Consider the following 19,425-nt stretch of genomic DNA (forward strand, 5'->3'; position numbering starts at 1 on the left):
GATTCATGCACAACTGGCCAACTAGTAGGTCTGCAACAACAAAAAGAAAACCGGTTTTCATCAAATGGAAATGGAATCATGTCGTTTTTTCTAGGGCGACGATTTTATTGTTTCATCCTGTGCTGTTGCCACATTTGTAGAGGAGGTACTAAGAGAACCCTTTCCTTCCTTGGCTGGCTTCAAGATCTCGTGAGCAAAGTCCTCTTTTCTATCTTACTTATTTTTTTTTCTTTTTTCAGAGAAGAGACTAACGAGTCTATCTTTTGCTCAACTGGCTATCTTGAAACACAAACTGTTTCGAAAACGCGAGTCAAACACAAGACAATTTCCATCTCGCAATCCGGCACCTGTTTCCAATGTGTCTATGAAATTGACTTCTGTTTGTTTCACTCGCTAGTTGCACTGAGTTCACGTCCGTTCATCGTCAGGTTGTCTTGATATGCATTTAATAAAATGCTATTGAAACTCATACTATTTGACATAATATCTACTCACTGATGTTAGACCCCAACATGTAACACTTTTGCAAAGCAATACGCAGATTAGTTGATCATCGCATACATACATGATTGGTGAGAAACATGCGTTTATCAAATCGTACACACATCCATACACACACCTTTAAATAACGCACCGGTTACCACCCTTGCGGTAATCTTTGTTTCGCCCAACAGGTGGCGTCTCTGTTTCCTTTTCCGTTTTCTCTCCTTTCTTCCTCTTCTCTCTCGAGATGTCGACGTGACAACGCGTCTCTTTTGATTCGAACCTCCAATGTAAGTGACACGCAATTAGGTCCACGCATCGACAGGGCGTTTACCTTCTTAGGGTAAGAAAGAAACTCGTGTAACCTAACCAACTCTTACACACTCGCAAGGAACTCTTTCGGCGAATTCTCGTATATTCACACGCATGCATGCTAATTTATAAACACACAAACACTCTGTAAGGTTCGTAACCTTTCTATGTAAATATATATTCCTTGTACATATGTATATATATGTAAACCTGTTTCAGCGTGCTCCATTTCAATGTCTTAAATATACTCGTAACACGTGCCCTTTTATTGACGATTGTTTTCATTACGCTGTCCTAACAAACGACGACCTCCTGTTAATCACACAACCTTATCAATACATTACACGCAACCTATTCAACCTTCTCAAAAACCGGTTCCTACATGCAGCCTACAAAGCGGGGGACTCCAGCATATAACCGGTAACCAAACTGCTCCCGGGCTCCTCCATAAAGCTAATGTTCTATTTTGAATATGAATTTGGTGGGTTTCTTTTTTCTCACTGTCAGTACACTAAATAGTACAACTTTAGAAAGACACCTAAAGAATACCCGTCCCAAGGTGGGTAAAATTCTTCAAACAAAACATTTTTGTGCCACTTTCTTGTCCTTATACAAAGATTAAAATCAAGATATAATGCTATTAAACCTTGTGTCTAGAATCTTTATTCCAATCTTGATCAAAAGCTATCACATGATTTTAATTCTAGAAAATGTCTTAAATTGAAGGTTTAAACTAAAAGGGCTTTAAAGATGTAGGGAAAATTGTGGCTTACCTTCAAAGCATCCGCACGTGTGTGCATCATATGGAATCAAGCTGTCGGGAGGGAGGTAGAAAGAATCAAGATGGTGGCGCCTATAACTTTTATAATTAAGTGGTCTCGCAAAATGATGCAAAATAATATAATGAGCATTTTCTCTGTTTTTGTGTCTGTCGGTCTGTCTGTCACAAATTTGGGAATATTTATTAATTGATGTCTAATACATGTTAAAATTTCACAAAAATCGGTGGTATTTGAATTTTCACAAATGGCATCCATTCATATTTTTCATCCTTCGCATAAAACTAAATTCAGCAAGCAATAATCACATTGAGACACCGGTTCTCGCTGGATCACCGAAGTTAAGCAACGTTGAACCTGGTCAGTACTAAAATGGGTGACTATTTGGAACTTCCAGGTGCTGTATGTGCTCTCCGCTTATCTCGGCATTGTTTCCAGTCGTTCTGGACTTTTCCACCGGACTCAAACAGTGCCAATTCAGTAGAGGTGTGGTTTGGATTGTGCAACCCTTGCCTCACAATTACATGCACAGCTGCTCCTACAGGGGTATCCTTTGTCTGTTGAGACTGAACGGAGGCATTGGAAATTCAACTAAATAACCGCCTCCCTTTCCCATCTCCTGGAATCTTTTTGCCCCTGTCTTTTGTTAGTGGTCACTATTCGACCACTCAAAAATTGACTACTCGAGATATCCATTGAAGAAACCGGTTAAAGCCTACCTTTGCATTCCTTACACCTAAGAGCTAAATTCCAGAATTCATAATGATCGGTTAATTAATGTAAGAGTCCATCTTGTGCATACAAATATATGGACATATAGGAATAACTAATCTTATAAAGGTAGAGGTGTACCGTTTTATCAAGATAGCTACGATCTACTAATAATCTAAGGAGCATTTTCTCTGTGTGTGTGTGTGTGTTTGTGTGTGTGTGTGTGTATGTCTATCTGTCCGTCACAATTTTGTGAATATTTATTAATCAATGTCTTATACAATCCATTCTACAAAAATCGCAAATATCTGAATTTTCACAAAGAGCCCCTACCCCCACCTTTTTATACCCTTTACATAAAACTAAATTCAATTAAATATAGCCCATATTTGGACTTCTTACACATAGGAGCTGAATTCCAGAGTGTATAATAATCAGTTAATATGTTTATGAGGCAGTCCGGTGCACACAAATATATATATATATATATATATATATATATATATATATATATATATATATTAACTAGTGTTTGTGCAATGTTCACAACTTCCGCTCGTTAAAACACTCTAAACTGTCTATTGTCTGCGCCCAAGTTTGGCCTTTATAAATTTTGAATTCCATTTTTTCCTGCGGCAATTGTTTAGTAGTGCAGAGGTAAAGGTTTGTAACAACCATTATGCCCGGTAGGAACATTTCAGAGCAATCACCACTTTGAAACACCCACGCGTATGAAGAACGCGTAGGAGCATGACATTGTGATTCAACCACCGCACACATAAAAGAGAAGGAACTGTTACGCTCCCTCGTGTATGAATACAGTAAACTGGCTGGAACTTTCGAGAAAGCCTGTATATAAGATTTTACTCACCAAAATCAAATCGGTTTTCTCTCCAATTTCCCAAGTTCGACACGTGTTCAAGTAAACTCCGTCTGTGGAAGACATTAAAAGCCTCGTCATGATTTTACGTGCAACAGGCATGAACTTTAATACCCAGCATGGAAACTTACCACATCGAGCAAGGATTTAAATCATTTTTTAAGCAATCTTATTTCAAACTATTGTTCTTACGATACAGGCGGGAGGGGTGCACGCACGCACGTATTCGTTTATATGAATTGACTAGCGAGGGGTACCCGGCGTTGTCCGGGTGTTTGTAGGTGTGTGTGTGGTGTTAAATAAAAAAGAAACCGGGGGGGAGGGGGAGGATCGAAGCCGAAGCCCTGAGGCGAAGTTTGAAAATAAAATCGGCCAGCCAGAATGAAGCATTGTTATAAGCGAATAAGTGAAAGATGTTTGAAAGTCGTCGAGCGTTATGACGATGACAATGTAAGCATTGTTATAAGCGAAGTAAGAAAAGAAAACAACGTTTTAATTAAGCGGGGGGGGGGTAATCAAAACATCAAAAAAAAACACAAAAAAAACTAACGTAAGGCAAACGAACAATGAAAATAGAAAAACGAACACGTGAAAAATGGCTTAAATAAGCCTGTTTCGATATTAAAATTTAAAAATTGATAGGTACCTGGGTGTTTTGGGGTGTCGCTAAGAATAAGCGAAGTAAAAAAAAATTAAAAAAAAAAAAAAGGAAAACGAACATGACGTGAAAAATGGCTTAAATAATACAGGGTTCAATATTTAAATTTAAAAAAATCGAAAAAAAAAACATCTCGCACCACGATTCGAACCCAAAACGTTTAGATAATGAACGATGGCCTTAACTACCTGAGCTAAAGCGACGTATATGAAATTTGTTCGGTTTTTCAACTATTTAAAGTAAATCAGGTCATGACGTCATCTGACGCATGCGTTGTTGACCCCCCCCCTGTCGAAAATTGTCAATTTCGGGGTGAAAAAGTTAACGTTTTTTTCTCTCTCTCTCGCTCTCTCTCTCGCTCTCTCTCACTTCGTCTTCCTTACTCTAAAGAGTGTTACTAAAAAGAAAATGGCGTCTGGCTGTTTTTTTTTTTTTTTGTAAAAACTTCGATCGTTAATATTTTTTGTAAGCGTCTTTTTTTTTTTTACTTCACATTTTTGGCTTGTTATTTTTCGTTTAACTATCGTATCTAACTATTTTTAACGTGCTAATAACTTTGGTAACATTGTCATAGCGTAGAAGTTCATAGTTTAGCTTGTGTGAGGGTTAAAAAAATTTTACCGATAACAACAATGTTTTTAAATTCAGACTCCCATTACAGCTTGCTGACGTCAAGATCACGTGACATGACTCAACAGGTTTTAAATACAAGTTGACCCAAAATAAACGGCCCCGTGTACACTTTATGTAGAAGAGTTGGCGCCCATATTTTTTGGGGCAGTTATAAATCGATTTAAAAATATGTAATGTTTAACATTACAATGTCACTTTTTTTGGCCCCCTCCCCTGCAGAAAATCGATCAGTTCACGCACTTCTGATGGGGTTTTTGGGCCAATTTTTCGGTATTTGTCGTCCGGAGGGTGGGGCTTTCATATGAGACCAAGTTTGTAAATTTTTATTCCGTCGGTCAAAAATTTTTAGCAGACACACAAACAACATACATACATTTTCGCTTTTCTATATATAGATAGAAGATAGTTTCGCTTTTATATATATAGATGACCTGGGGGGGGTTTAATATATATATATATAGCCACATGGACTTTAAGCCCTCGTGCGGCACTCTTATTATAAAAAAAAATCAGTAATTTCAAGCCTCGTGCTATTCTCACAAAATCCTCACTTCATCAATCCTTCATTATGTTCATAATGAACATTCAACACAAGGATGCACTTATGTCGGAACAATTTAAATTCATATTCCTAACACGTAAATAAACATTGTTTATTTGATATTAATTCACTGATTTCATGTTCTTTGTTGAGTGCCGTTATTTTCCGGATTTCATTTTTATTTTTTTATGTAAGGATGTGGACTGGTGAGTCCTTTCTATTAAATTTACCTTTAATGGTCCCGTCAATAGACTCCTACAATTGGTGACTCCCGACTTCAGTAAAAATAGCAACATGCAACCTCGGTCCTATAAATTGATAAATCCCGATTATGGATTGGTTACCCTATCAATCGCACATCCTGCAGGCTTAGAAAATGGAGTCAAAGGTAAATTCGTAGCTGAGTTCAAATCTCCTGACTGGTAGGAATTGTCATCTTCTACACTGATGATCGTGAAAGTATGAAACATTGTCTGTAGGTATAAAAAAAAAAAAAAATTTATATTATATACTAGCTTGTGTGGATGTTTGGAGGTGTGTGTTGAGCAAAAAAAAAAGTGGTAGTAGGCAGACAAGCTCGGACCCATACCACGAAGGGGGAAAAGAACATGAAAAAAGTTACTTCTTTGCCGTTGCCTCCATCGCCAAACCGGAAGTGGCGAAGGTTTAAATTAAGGCTGCTCAATCGAAAAGAGGGGATGACGTTCGAAAATATCGGTGAAAAAGCGACCCTTTCTTGTAGAAAAGTGCCCAGTTGAGGGTGAAGGAATTAATGTTTTTAGCCAATTTTTCGATATTTGTCGTCCGAAGAGTCGGGCTTAAAAACTATACCAATCTCGTGGAAATCCGTCGCCTGTGTCGAAAGTTTTAGGCAGACATGCAAACATACATGCATACATTTAAACAGACAGGTGATAAAATAATTATAAATATACTAGAGAGACATGTGGAAATTCCAGAGCAGCATCTTTCATATGTAATATAGTGCTGCTGGGTATTTTGTGGATGGTCAGTGTGAATGGAGACCTCGTGATATTATTGTAGCCCTTTTGTTAAAACTGTAAAAGTATATATCTAATTAATCTGACTAATGTAGTGTCAGAATATATCTGGTTATTACGGTTTATTTCCAATATCCTTATAGGAGTCTGTGACATATTTCCAGTGCATGAACACCTGGCACGACTGGAAACCCCACGATATCATTATACCATCTTTAGAAAGAACAGATACTACCCTTGGATCCTAGCCAGAAAACCAAGAAGGTATATTTAAGTTTCACGTATGCCCCAAAAACAACATCATGTTTTTTAATATTATTATTTTTTTTATTTATTTATTTTTTACATTGCGTCTTCAGTGATAGGGAGATCCTATTTATTAAAAAGGAGAATAGAAGATGATAATATACTATGAACATTAAATTAGACTATAATATACTAATTTAATGTTCGTAGTATTTTATCACCTATCTTCCTTTTTAATATTTTTAATAAAATAGGATCTCCTGATCAAATAATTTATAATCAGGAAACCATGACACATACACGTGCTACTACTGCACTGAAGTGGCACTCACCCTAGGTGGGTTGAACTGACTTCCTCCAATGGAGGGAGATTTTAGGGAATGTAGACTGTCCTCTTACAGACAGCGCTGGTATTCCCAAATTGTTACTTATCTGGTACTGACCAGGCTCAACCTATATATATATATATATATATATATATATATATATATATACTAGGGTGAGTGCCACTTCAGTGCAGTAGTAGTACACAAATATATGAAGAGACGGGCATAACTAATTTTATAAAAGTAGAGGTGTGACGTTTTATCGAGGGGGAGGGGCGTATCTGACTCTATTATAAACATGAAAAGTCATTCCGACAGAAACGTAATGCCTGTTTTTGAAAAGACTCCTTTAAAATTCTCCTAAGAAACTGAAATTTGGGGAATATTTGGTGTCTGAATCTACTGTTAAAATTTCATAACCATCAGAAATATCTAAATGTTCACGAAAAGCCCCCACTATTTTTCCACTTTTTCCATAAAATTAAATTCCACTGCTCGACTGAACTCCAATTTGTGGTTCCCCCCCCCCACCGTTGCCAAACTTTTACAAAAAAAAAAAAAAAAAAAATATTCGACTAGCTACAACCACTATATATGATTTCCCCCACTCTATATCTGTACCTAAATCTAAACACGGATTCCATGGACAAAGTTTTTTTCCCAGAACTGCCGACCTGTGGAACACTGTTCTGTTGGCTCTTCAAGTCCAACGTAAACAAGTTCTTGATGAACCGTCCCTCTAAGTAATCCAATTTACAAAATCTCCACTACTTATGATTACTATGCTATAATCCCATAACTAATGTATATCCATTAACCCTTATCCTCGAGTGACCTCCAGGCCTCGATAAGTGGTGACTCCTTTGTAAAAAAAACAATTTTTTTTTAATCCAATGTAAACAAGTTCTTGTTGAGCCATCCCCATAAATAATCAAATTCTACCTAATTTACACAACGCTTACTACACTATCATTTTACTTTATACTCGAGTGGCCTTCGGTCCTTGATAATTGATGACTCCCAAGTAAAAAAAAATATATAGCCTACATTTGGACTCTTTGACGTCTAGTAGGTGAATTTCAAAATAATCGGTAAATTAGCTCAGCAGTCAAGCCTGTGCACCCAAACATATGACACATAACTCTTTAAAGGTAGAGGTGTGCCGTTTTATCAAGGTAGCATTTTCGCGGGGAAAGTGGGATGGGAGTACTGACTCTATAAACCAGAAGGTCACCCAGACAAAATTTTTTTTTTTTTTTTTATTATTATTATAGATGTCAACTTAATGAAACTAGTACGACTTTGAACGTGGAGCCAATTTACATTCTCTAAACTTTTTTTTTTCTATGCTGTCATCCATCAAATTAACTTTCCATTCACTTACTGTCACAGGTTGCCGACCATGCCATTATTTTGAGGCCGTTATAAACCAATTGTACTTGTGACCTCACCAGGGAAGTGCAAGCTCAAAGAGAAGTTCCTGGCAGTTGTTATGAACCCTTTACAATCTCATCCACCCACCCCCGTCGGATCCCTAAATAACATCTGTAACTATAGTCACTGTAAAGGGCCTACAGTTTGTTTTCTAGTAAACAGGTGGCCCTTGTGAAGTTGATGGATATTTTTTTGTTGGACTGTTTTATGGTTTAGGGTACAAGAAAGACCAACGGGTATGCACTCGTGCATACAGAATAAAATAATGATAATAATGATAATAATAAAACGCAAGCTGACTATCTAACTGTGTCTGAGATGGGTATATTTGCTGATGACTAGGGCTAAGACAACAGCATATGCTTTTAACTGTTTTGCCTCTCGAGTGCGTATTCGTTGATATCTTATATGCTTTTATATAGAGTGATGTGGTTCTCGGTTGATTAATTATGTCTGAGTCGGATATATACTAGAATCAAAACAATAAGAATATTCTGTTGTCATAGTCCTAGTGATTGCTATAATGTTGTGTAGTGGTGGGTGTATAACATACATACATGTGTCTTCTAGTTGGTTAAATTGTATGAGAGTGTGTATATATATATATATATATATATATATATATATATATATATATATATATAGTGTTATAATGGAATAATTCCAGAGGAAATCCGGGTATGAGAGCTCAATGTGGTAAACAGAGCAATAAGATAAAAAATATAACACGGAAATTACATAATTGGCGATGCAATAATTTATTTCAACCTTATGGTATTTTCAAGCATCTAAACCAGACAATTACATTTTTGATTATTTGAGTATCAAAAATGTAATTGTCTGGTTTAGATGCTTGAAAATACCATAAGGTTGAAATAAATTATTGCATCGACAATTATGTAATTTCCGTGTTATATTTTTTATTTTTTATTTATATATATATATATATATATATATCGTTGTTAAAATTAAATTCTGAAAATCAAATATAGACACATATGTTCGAGTTAAGAATTTATTGTTTGACAAAAGGAATGTATAGAAAGGGTTATATTAATTTCCTTAATCCATGGATTTTCAATAATGGCTCATATCATCAGAGGAAATGAAATGCGGTTAGCAAAACGTTCAGCTGTGAAAAGGCACGTATTTTGCTTTTCAGCACAAATATTGAAAATAGTTTTTTGGGTGGTGAATGATAGTTATATGAAAATAATTATTGGAAAAGGGAATTTCATACAACCTGGGCAGTCCATTATCGGAAGGAGTATAATGTCCTTCGAAGTTTTATATGTGAAATATTCTGCCTACTTGGAAATAAAACCCTGAAGGACATTATACTCCTTCCGATAATAAGTCTTCTAAACTTTTATAAAACTCTTATAAACTTCTCTTTTAGAATGATCTATAAAGTAAAAGTTTTATAACGAAGACATTTCCGATAATGCATCATTTAAAATCAAAATTTAAAATTCCGCCAGAATTTTTTTCTCAACCTTATATAAACTCTAATCAGTTGCTTACTTGTGACGCTGAAACCGTCTTTCCGGTTTGCGCATGCTGTTTTCAAAAATTCGTCTTTTTACATACCTCTGTTTCTACCATTATATAAAATGAACTTTGTGAGTTCGTTCCCTATGGACTCAAAAACGGCTGGGCTGATTTTTATGAAATTTCACACTAAGGAACTTCATGTGCCTGGCAGTGTTCTAAGGTTTTGTATCGGAATGTTTTTGATAAGTATCGATAATCAAAATAATCCAATGAAAGAAGGATCAAGAGATTTGGATCAAAGTTAGCACCTTACACAGCCTAACATCACGTGGGCATTTGAGAAGTTTTATTATCATACAAGTCGACAAGCTTGACATAAAATCAACAGTAGATTCGAAATTCATGTTTAGAGCACAATTGAAGCATGATACTTGTCTTTTTACATTTTAAACTTTAGTTAAAGCCATTATATATAAAAATAATTTTATAAAATCAACAGTAGGTTCTCTACAGTGCAATCTAGACTACAATGTATTATTAAATATGTCATAGCGAGAAGCAATTGAGCTTGCTCCCGGTGAACCATGATGGGTCCCGAACTAGAGCAGTCAATCAATCGTTTTGATTGAAAAATGGGCGATTGCACCGATTTCAATGACAATAAAAATATGGGAGTGTGAAACATTTGTTGATCATCATTCAATCCCGGGCAACGTCGGGTTACCAAGCTAGTTTCTTATAAAACGAAAAGGAAATTAAACGAAGAAAGGAAAATAACCAAGGGGGGCATTGTTTCTAAATAAATCATTTTTGTCTAAATAATGTTTAAACAAAAATAACTACTTGAAGCCTATCCCCATCCATAGCCTTGAGCCCCTTGAGGGGCCATCAACAAGCTTGTAGATGCTTTTGTAGCAAGGAGTTCTTTTTTCAACTGAGGGTGCTGGCCTCATGCCCACCCTTCTCAGAAGGTACATACAGCGCCTAACCTTCCCAAATGGTCACACATCTGGGACTGGCCAGGCTCAACGGTTCGGTGATCTGGCGAGAACTGGTGTGTCCACGTGATTGTGCCGTATTCACTTGAAGCATTTGACTAATAATTAAATTCTGTCATTTTTTTAACGTATATCGTAAAAGTATATATATATATATATATATATAATATAGTAATTTATAAAATATATATGGCGATTAAGCTACACTGAATATTCTGCGTTTCATCCAACTATAGGATTCGTCAGGCTTATGCGCAAATTCTGTCGTTGCTTCTTGTTTTTATACATGTTGAAGATTACTAGTTGGCCAATCAGCTTTCTAGTATCCACCGCGCCCCTTCCTACCATATATATAAATATATAATTTATAAATTACTAACTAGCTCTACCTACGTATTGAGCACTTTTGAAGTAAATACTTAAAGTTTACGCATAAATCTATACTTTCATATAGTAAATTTATGTGAATAAATGAAATAGTTATATATATATATATATATATATATATAAAGTGAACGTGTCTGTGTACATTTCCCTACGCAATAACTCTGTCAATTTTTAGTCTACAGACTCGAAATTTGATATACAGGATACTGAGATTTGGGAAAATCGATGTGATAGGTCTTTGGTCAGAAATTTGGCGATTAAGGGGTCACCGCCTGGTCCACAAAGTATAGAAATAAAAGATTTTAAAATTTAAAAAAAAAAAAAAGTTTACAAGTGTTTTTGATATAGATGTACATAATAATATTTTGATAAGTATGTTTCAACTTAAATAGGGATGGTATAATAAAATTGTGGGTTCTGCGTTCGCGCCTGACCTCCATAGAATGGAAATAGGCACAAACTTTAATAAAGACTTTTCATATCTATCTGCGTAAGTATACTTTGATAATTGTTTTAGTTTGAAGAAATATGGTATAATAAACTTATGTGGTGTTCGTTTGCACCTGACCTCCATAGAATGGAAATATGTCACAAAGTTTAACAAGGTTTTCTTAATATAGATCCACAGAATATTGTGATAAGTGTTTCAGCGTGAACAGGTATGGTATAATAAATTATGGGGTTTATCTATTTTTTTTTTTTTTTACTTTCATTATATTTTGTTTTGGTTTTGATACCCCCAAATTCAACCCAAATTTACAACCCTTCCTTTTCATAACCTATCATACTTTCATAAATCAGAGTTCATTTTCTGTGGGCTGTTTTTGAACCCAGTCAACGACGGGTACTTTTGCTAGTGTGTGTATATATATATATATATATATATATATATATATATATATATATATATATATATATATATAATCGAGATAAAACACTGATTAGAAATCAGATGAAAGATCCTGATAGGTATTACTTGAAGTAATACTTTCAGGGCGATCCTAGCCAAAAAGGAGAAGCTCAATATTTAAGCATAGAGCAATATATAAGTTAAGTGGTTGTATTTAAATTCTGAAAAAACAACATATAGACACATATATTCGAATTAAGAATTTATTGTTTGACAAAAAGAATATATAGAAGGGGTACATATATATATAATCACATTGGCTTGGTTTGAATGTTTAAATTTTTGCCATTAAGTGGTGACTCGTTATTATTAATGACACAGATTATGTTTCTCAGAATGAAGTGGGTTACCAGATGTAATGAGTAAGGGGGTGTGGGGATCTCTCACCAATATTCATTCTATGGTCATACCTTAACACAATGGTTATTTTTCAAGCTATAAGTCCCAACCCTTTTAGATAAATGAAATGGGTCACAACACAAAGAAAAGAAAAAAAAATGCAAGTTCATGCTCAGAGTACAAATATAAACAACCCTAAATGCTGTTTGGCACTGATAAGTCAATGATAAGTTCCCCCAATGATAAAGCAGGCCTTAATAATTAAAATCTATTACGTATTATCACGAAGGCATTACATAATCCGTGTTCATATACATTGCTTTTAGGTGGCGCTTTATCACATCCTTGTAGCGGAGTTTCTGCCCACCAATCTTTCTGTGCCCATTTTCTAATTGTCCATACAATAGGATTTGGGGGATGCGATTGTTTTCCATTTTGGCCGCATGTCTAGTCTATCACAGTTCTGTATTGGTGAGTACGGCTTCTATGCTGCCATGTCGGCTCTGTTGAGTACTTCAACGTTTGGTATAAGATTGGTCCATTTAAGTTTCATAGCTTTTCTTAGGTGGCGCTGTTGTATTGCTTCCAACCTCTTTATGGGGTCCTTGTACAGTGTATAGGTTATGAGGAGAATAGTTACTTTAAGTCGGACGAATTAGGTCTTTTAGTGTTTTACTTATTTTAAAGCGTTTATTCGGTTCGAAAAACAAGTGTTGAGAGTAATACATCAAAACAAGAAAAAATGGTAATGGAAAGGTCATATCTTTGAAGCTTCGATAATCACTAAAAAATAGAAAAGAAAGAACTATTGGAAGAAACTCATCCAATAAATATTACCGTGATATTTATTGGGTGGATTTCTATCAGTATTTTGTTTTATTTTCGAATTTTGAGCGATTATCGAGACTCTCAAGATGATGGTGAATATGAGACTATCTTGTTGTAGGCTTAACAAGCGCTCAGCACTATTTGCGTTTCATACTTAATAAACGCTTTAAAATAAGTTTAAACACCAAAAACTTATCCATGTAGGTAGAAGAGTAACTTACCTTGTTTTTAGCAACGTTTATTTTGAATTTATTTTTATTTTTATTATTTTTTTTTTAACCACTTTTTCGTTTTGTTGGTTATAGTAAAGTATGCCCAAGTATTGTAATTAATTTTTGGCTTGCGGATAAGTTTATTTCTCATTTTAATATAATTAGCGTGTTTCTATTTCGAACTCTGTTGTTTATTAATATAAATTAACGCATTTTTTTTTTTTACTAAATACCTGCTGAAACGTTTTCCATTTAACCTTGACCCCCAAACAGTATTTTTTTCTTTTCTTTTTTTTTTTTGGTCTTTTGTTTGAATAAGGAAGCGATTTTGAAACACTATTGAGTTTCAATGAGAAAAATCTGAATAGAAACATGTTTTGATTTGTTCAAGATGGTTGCCAATGGTTTGTGCCACGAGCATAATGGACTCTTTTGTCAGGAGAGTTACACAACATTAGAACAATAGAAACCTATATTGGAAACAAAAATTGATTAAATCTATTGACTATAAAAGCTGCGAAAGATCAGAAACAAAAGCCTTTGAAGAATAAACAAATTCATTTGTTAATAATGGGAATATATTACGAAAGAATGAAAGAAAAAAAATGTGCAAAAATAATAGAAAGAAATAAAATTTGTTAAAGTTGAAAGAGCCTACATGGCTACAATAAATATAGTGTAAAACAATGCGATATAATTCAATTAGAACTATAAGTAAAAGTAGGCGACCAGATGAAGGTATATATGACTAAGGAACATCTACTATAAAGGAGGAGATAATTCCTGAGAATATGGTATCCTGACGAACAAGTACATCCTGTTTATACAAAAAGGCCTGTTTGGTTGATTCGGTGAATTCTACTGTTGAGATTCAGGACCTGTTATTAGTGAGTGATCAGTAGGGCTAGGACATCAGCATATTCTTTTCATTGTTTTGACTCTCGAGTGTGTATCCGTTGATATCTTATATGCTTTTACAAAGAGTGGTGTGGTTCTTGGTTGATTAACTGTGTCTATGTCGGATATACAGGGTGCCAGAGTGTCCCAAAAAGATGTATACACATTCCTAAACTCTCTTTGCACTTCAATAGTGTTTTCATGCTTCCAGCAGCATTTTAGAATGGTTTTTTTTTTTTTTCAAAGTTAAGCCTGGCTGCCATCATTAAGATCGATGAGTTTAATCTGCAAAGAAAAAACAAACATCTAGTTTAAAATTATTTAGAGTATACATTTTTTGGGGGATACTCTGTATACTAGAGGGGCAAAACAGTGATAAGAATATTCTGTTATCATGGCCCTAGTGATCAGACAAAATTAATAGTTATTGTCCAACAGAAGCATGGTAATACTTATTGGGGGGTTTGTAAAGGCTGCCTGATTACAGGCACCTAATTTTCTTAAATCGCTGTGCACATGTTGAAATGAAGAAAGGTTCTAAGGAGTTAAGGAGTACAGACTCTGATACAGCAAAATCAAGATTTGTATCAAACAGCAATTGGAAGCCTACTGTATCTATCAACGAGGACACGGCTTAATATTTGCTATGCTGTTGGAAATGTTGCAAGGTTTTGTTCCCAACCTACAATGGAACATTGGAAATCTGTTAAACATATCCTATGTTACCTAAATCGTACACAGGAGTATGGCCTGTTATATGACAAGGAGAAGGCAACCAAAATCCTGGGGTACTCAGATGCAGACCGGGCTGGTGATCTAAATTGTAGGACACCGACCTCAGGGTATATATTCAAATTATGTGGAGCGGCTGTCAGCTGGAGAAGTAAGAAACAAACCTGTGTTGTATTATCAAGAGTTGAAGTAGAATACGTGGCATTGGCAAGTGCGGTACAGGAGGCAGTATGGATATAATATCTTCAAAGTACCTTAAAAGGAGCTTCAGTCGAACCAATACTCCTTTATGAGGACAATCGGTCAACGATATGTATGACAAAAAAAAATCCACAGTATCATGGTAGAGCAAAACGTTGATATTAAGTATCATGACATCCAAGAACAAGTGAAAAGTAAAGCTGTTTCGATTCTCGGTGATGGCGTAGAAGTCAATTTTTTTTTTTTTTTTTTTTTTTTTACTTTTTAAATCCTTACTATATATTGAGTCTAATATAATATAATAAATATGAAATTTGCATTCATCAAAATATCATTTTTCTTTTGCAACCGGACAATGCCGGACGGTCTGCTAGTGTGTATATATATAATGATAGCAATTATAGACCAGACAAAGTCATATGTTTGTATTATTATGTTGGCATACATAATAAGGAGATACAGTAGTTGGGGGAGGTGTTATATTCGAGTACCCACGAAATGGGAACCCGAGCATACAGCAAAATCCTGCACAAATAGTGAGTATCTTTGCTGATATTTATGCAAAGTATCTTTGCTGATATTTATGCAAAGAAGCTTTAAGTAATTTAACTAAGTAATTTGAACAAAGCACAGACTTGCATAAGCCAACTTACCACCTAAGCATTCACAACTGTAAGTATATAACAATGGAATTGTTATATACTTACTTAAGCCAACTTACCACCTAAGCATTCACAACTGTAAGTATATAACAATGGAATTGTTATATACTTACTTATATTGACAATTTCCCAATTTAAATTATATATACTCAGAGGTAGAAGTAGTAAAAAAACAGGATCTACATGCGTTAGTAGAGCTGAATGTTTTATTTTATAACCTCAAGTATTTACTCATTCCATTACAATTGTTTCCACAGACAGAAATTCATTGTCTTCAGATGATAAGAGTCAAAATGTTCATTTGAGGTTATAAAATAAAAAAAAAACATATCTATAATATAAATTCGTTTTTCTTTTGTGTGTATTGATATTCATATTAAAACCCTTCCTTTCTATTTATTTAAAAAGAAAATACAATTTTCTTATATATGGGTTGTGGAATTGCATTCACTAGCAAAAGATCTAGCTAATTTGCATATTCTTTTAAAAATTCGTTTTAATTAATTCCCTATAAGTGTCTTCGGTTTTCTAATGAGATAATCATCTTTAGTTCACTATTACGTATAATTATATTCATGCAGATATTCTACATGATTTATACTTGCATAATATTTGGGTTAAAAAGTTTATAGTAAACACAAAATTGTTTCCATATATATTTATGTATACGTATATATTTTTGTTGCACAAATTTTGCCTTCCAAACTCCTAGAGTTTTTCTCTACAGACATAAAACTCCATTTATAAGGTATTTGAAACCATGCAAAACTATATTTGTGTTTTAGCCCGGAAAAATCTGTGCAAAAGTATTAAAATTTAAAAAAAAATGAAATTTGTCAGGTAAAGGTCGAACGCCGGCATTACGAATGCATAATGTAGTAGCTATTGGTTCATGTTTTAATTTTTAGCCTTGCAGTAAACATGTTTTCATAGCCCAGTCATTGATGGCAGAGGCAAAATAAATCGTGAGCTGAATGTTTTGGTCTCGATTCTCGGTGGTGGCGCATGACTCTTTTTATACTTTTTAAATCATTACTATATATTGCATCCAATCTATCTATCTATATCTATAAAAGTGAAAATGTCTGTCTGTCTTTTCTCTATGGTAGTTAAGGAAGACTATTATACAGAAAGGCATTGCTTTACATATTCACACTTTTTAATATATACATATGCACATAACCTTAGGAACAGTACATAGGGCCCGAGCAAAGCCGGGCAGAACTGTTAGTATATCTATAAAAGTGAACGTGTCTGCATGTCTGTCTGTCTGTCTGTGTACATTTTCCTTCACAATAACTCTGTTAATTTTCAGTCTACAGACTCGAAATTTGATATACAGGGCACTGAGATTTGGGAAAATCGATGTGATCGGTTTTCGGCCAGAAATTTGGCTGTTAAGGGGTCAAAGTTCAACGATTTGACCTTTGAGAACTCTACCAAACTCCTCCGACAATTTTGGGTCTAAACACTTGAAAATTTAGATAAAGGTTTCTTGGACATGGATCTAACTTAATAACTTGGTTTGAGCCCAAAACAATAAATTTTAAGGGTTCGTAATAGAGGTCAAAGTTTAAAAAACTGACCGTTTTTGTTTATTGGGGGGGGGGGGTTCTCAGCATACACATCTAAACACCCGGGCAACGCCGGGCTGAAATGCTAGTATGTATATATAATTTAAATGAATTACTAATATGTCGTAGGATTTCAGATTGTATAATACTGTGAACATAAAGTCCAAATAAATATTGTTATCAATATTTATAAGACGATCCCAAGCAGATACAGGAATCTCAATATGCGAGATAGAGCAATAATATAAATGGAAATTCTGGGTTAAATTATGTAGAATTACAACAACTTTTCAAAGAATTCTACAACATTGAACATAATGCATTACCCAACATACATGACTTGGATTTTACTGGAATATGCTATTAGGAAAAAAAATGCAATTTTTGCTGCAATATACAAATATTCATTAGATTTTACAAATGTTTCTGTATCCTTTTTGCACCATCATTTAAATTTTAATTGTTAATTTATAAGTAAAAATTTATAATTACCCAAATCTATTTTGCTAATATTTTCTCTGATGAGATGCACTATTCATTGAAAATTCATGGATTAAGGAAAAAAAACTTTAATAATTATTTGCACTCCTTTTTAAACAATAAATTTTGTTGTAATTCTACATAATTTAACTCAGAACTTCTATTATATATATATATATATATAAATTGCTGGCCTTGTTTGTTTGTCTGAGGAACGATTTCTACCAAACTCCTCTGTCAATTTTTATGTTACAAGCTTGAAATTTGATATATAAAGTATTTGGACCTGTAGAACAAATTCGCTTGTCTTTAGCCAGTAAAATAGCTGCTAATGAGTCAAAATTGAAAAAGATTGAAATTTTACAGGCCTAATCCGACTTAAAGTACTCTTCTATGCATGTGCAAATATACATTTCTAGGTTAAACAACGTTATTTTTTATCTTTTTATATGCGTATGGGCGTGGCTTAAAGGGTAATAAATGAGGTCCGTGAGGTAAATGTTTTGGTTTCGATTCTAACTGATGGCACCTAAAGCATATTTTTTTTTTTTTTTACTTTTAAAATCACTACGATATATTAGGTACAATATAATGATCAATAGAGAATTGGCTTTATAATAATAAATATGAAATCTGCATAAATCAGAATATCATATTTAAGCATATTTTATAACCGGGTCATGCCAAGCAACCACTACTATATATTGAGTATAACATAATCAATAGAGAATTGGCTCTAGAATAAGAAATATGAAATCTGTATAAATTAAATATCATTTAAATGTATTTTATGCCTGGATCATGCCAAGCAGACATTACTAAATATTAGGTACGTCCTGCAAGTGTGTGTGTATATATTTGGTAAAACTGGTAATTAGTAAAAACCTGAAAAGAGGCCTGACGAGGCTTTTGGATCGTAAACATGGTCCAACATCTGAAACATATGTAGCAAAACAGATAAAACGGGAATAAAAAAAAATAAAACATATCTATCTATCTATCTATCTATCTATCTATCTATCTATCTATATGTATATATATGCGTGTGTGTGTGTGTATCAATCCTTATTTAAGAAGCTTAATGTAATTACAGAGCAAAATAGAGAATAAATGACAAAACGTTATATTCCAATGATGTTGACCATCTTATAATTTATTCCTTTAATTCAGTTGGCTTATACAATTCTTGACAGTATCTGTTTCGTAGTGCAAAATCAATCACTTAACTATTGTATCAATTAGTGAATCTATTTTGTCCTTAACTCATCGGAAGAAATAGCAACGATCAATCCGTCAAAAGGAATTGAAATGTGATTTGACACGATAAAAATCCGAAAAGGAATAAATGGTCAACATCATGAATTTTGGGATATAACGTTTTGTCATATATATATATATATATATATATATATATATATATGCTACACCCAATATTTAGATGACGTCATATCAAAGTTGTAAAATGGGGGAGGGCAAAAAGATTCATAGGCAACGTTGGGTACATACAGCTAGTATTATATAATAGTCACTATTAATAGTTCTTCTATTGTCAGCTTAATCAATGAAAAAAATACCTTGCTCATCTCAAAATACGAAGGCCAAAACCTTTCCTGCTGATGTTTGTATCTTTAGCTGCTTTGGATGACTTTCACTTGTTGTTGTCTACTCAGATGATTTGCCGATTTGACTCTGAGTGAAGTGATGCAT

General features: G+C 34.2%; 1 protein-coding gene across 1 annotated transcript in view; it reads left to right on the top strand.

Moving 5' to 3' along the window:
* Positions 1–19,425, top strand: part of LOC145255763 (2-phosphoxylose phosphatase 1-like) — a 175,735-nt gene that overhangs the window by 78,874 nt on the left and 77,436 nt on the right. The window lies entirely within an intron of this gene.

The sequence above is a fragment of the Euprymna scolopes genome, chromosome 31 (assembly GCF_053919585.1).
Source record: "Euprymna scolopes isolate OS-2025 chromosome 31, ASM5391958v1, whole genome shotgun sequence".
In the NCBI taxonomy this organism is placed as follows: Eukaryota; Metazoa; Mollusca; class Cephalopoda; order Sepiida; family Sepiolidae; genus Euprymna; species Euprymna scolopes.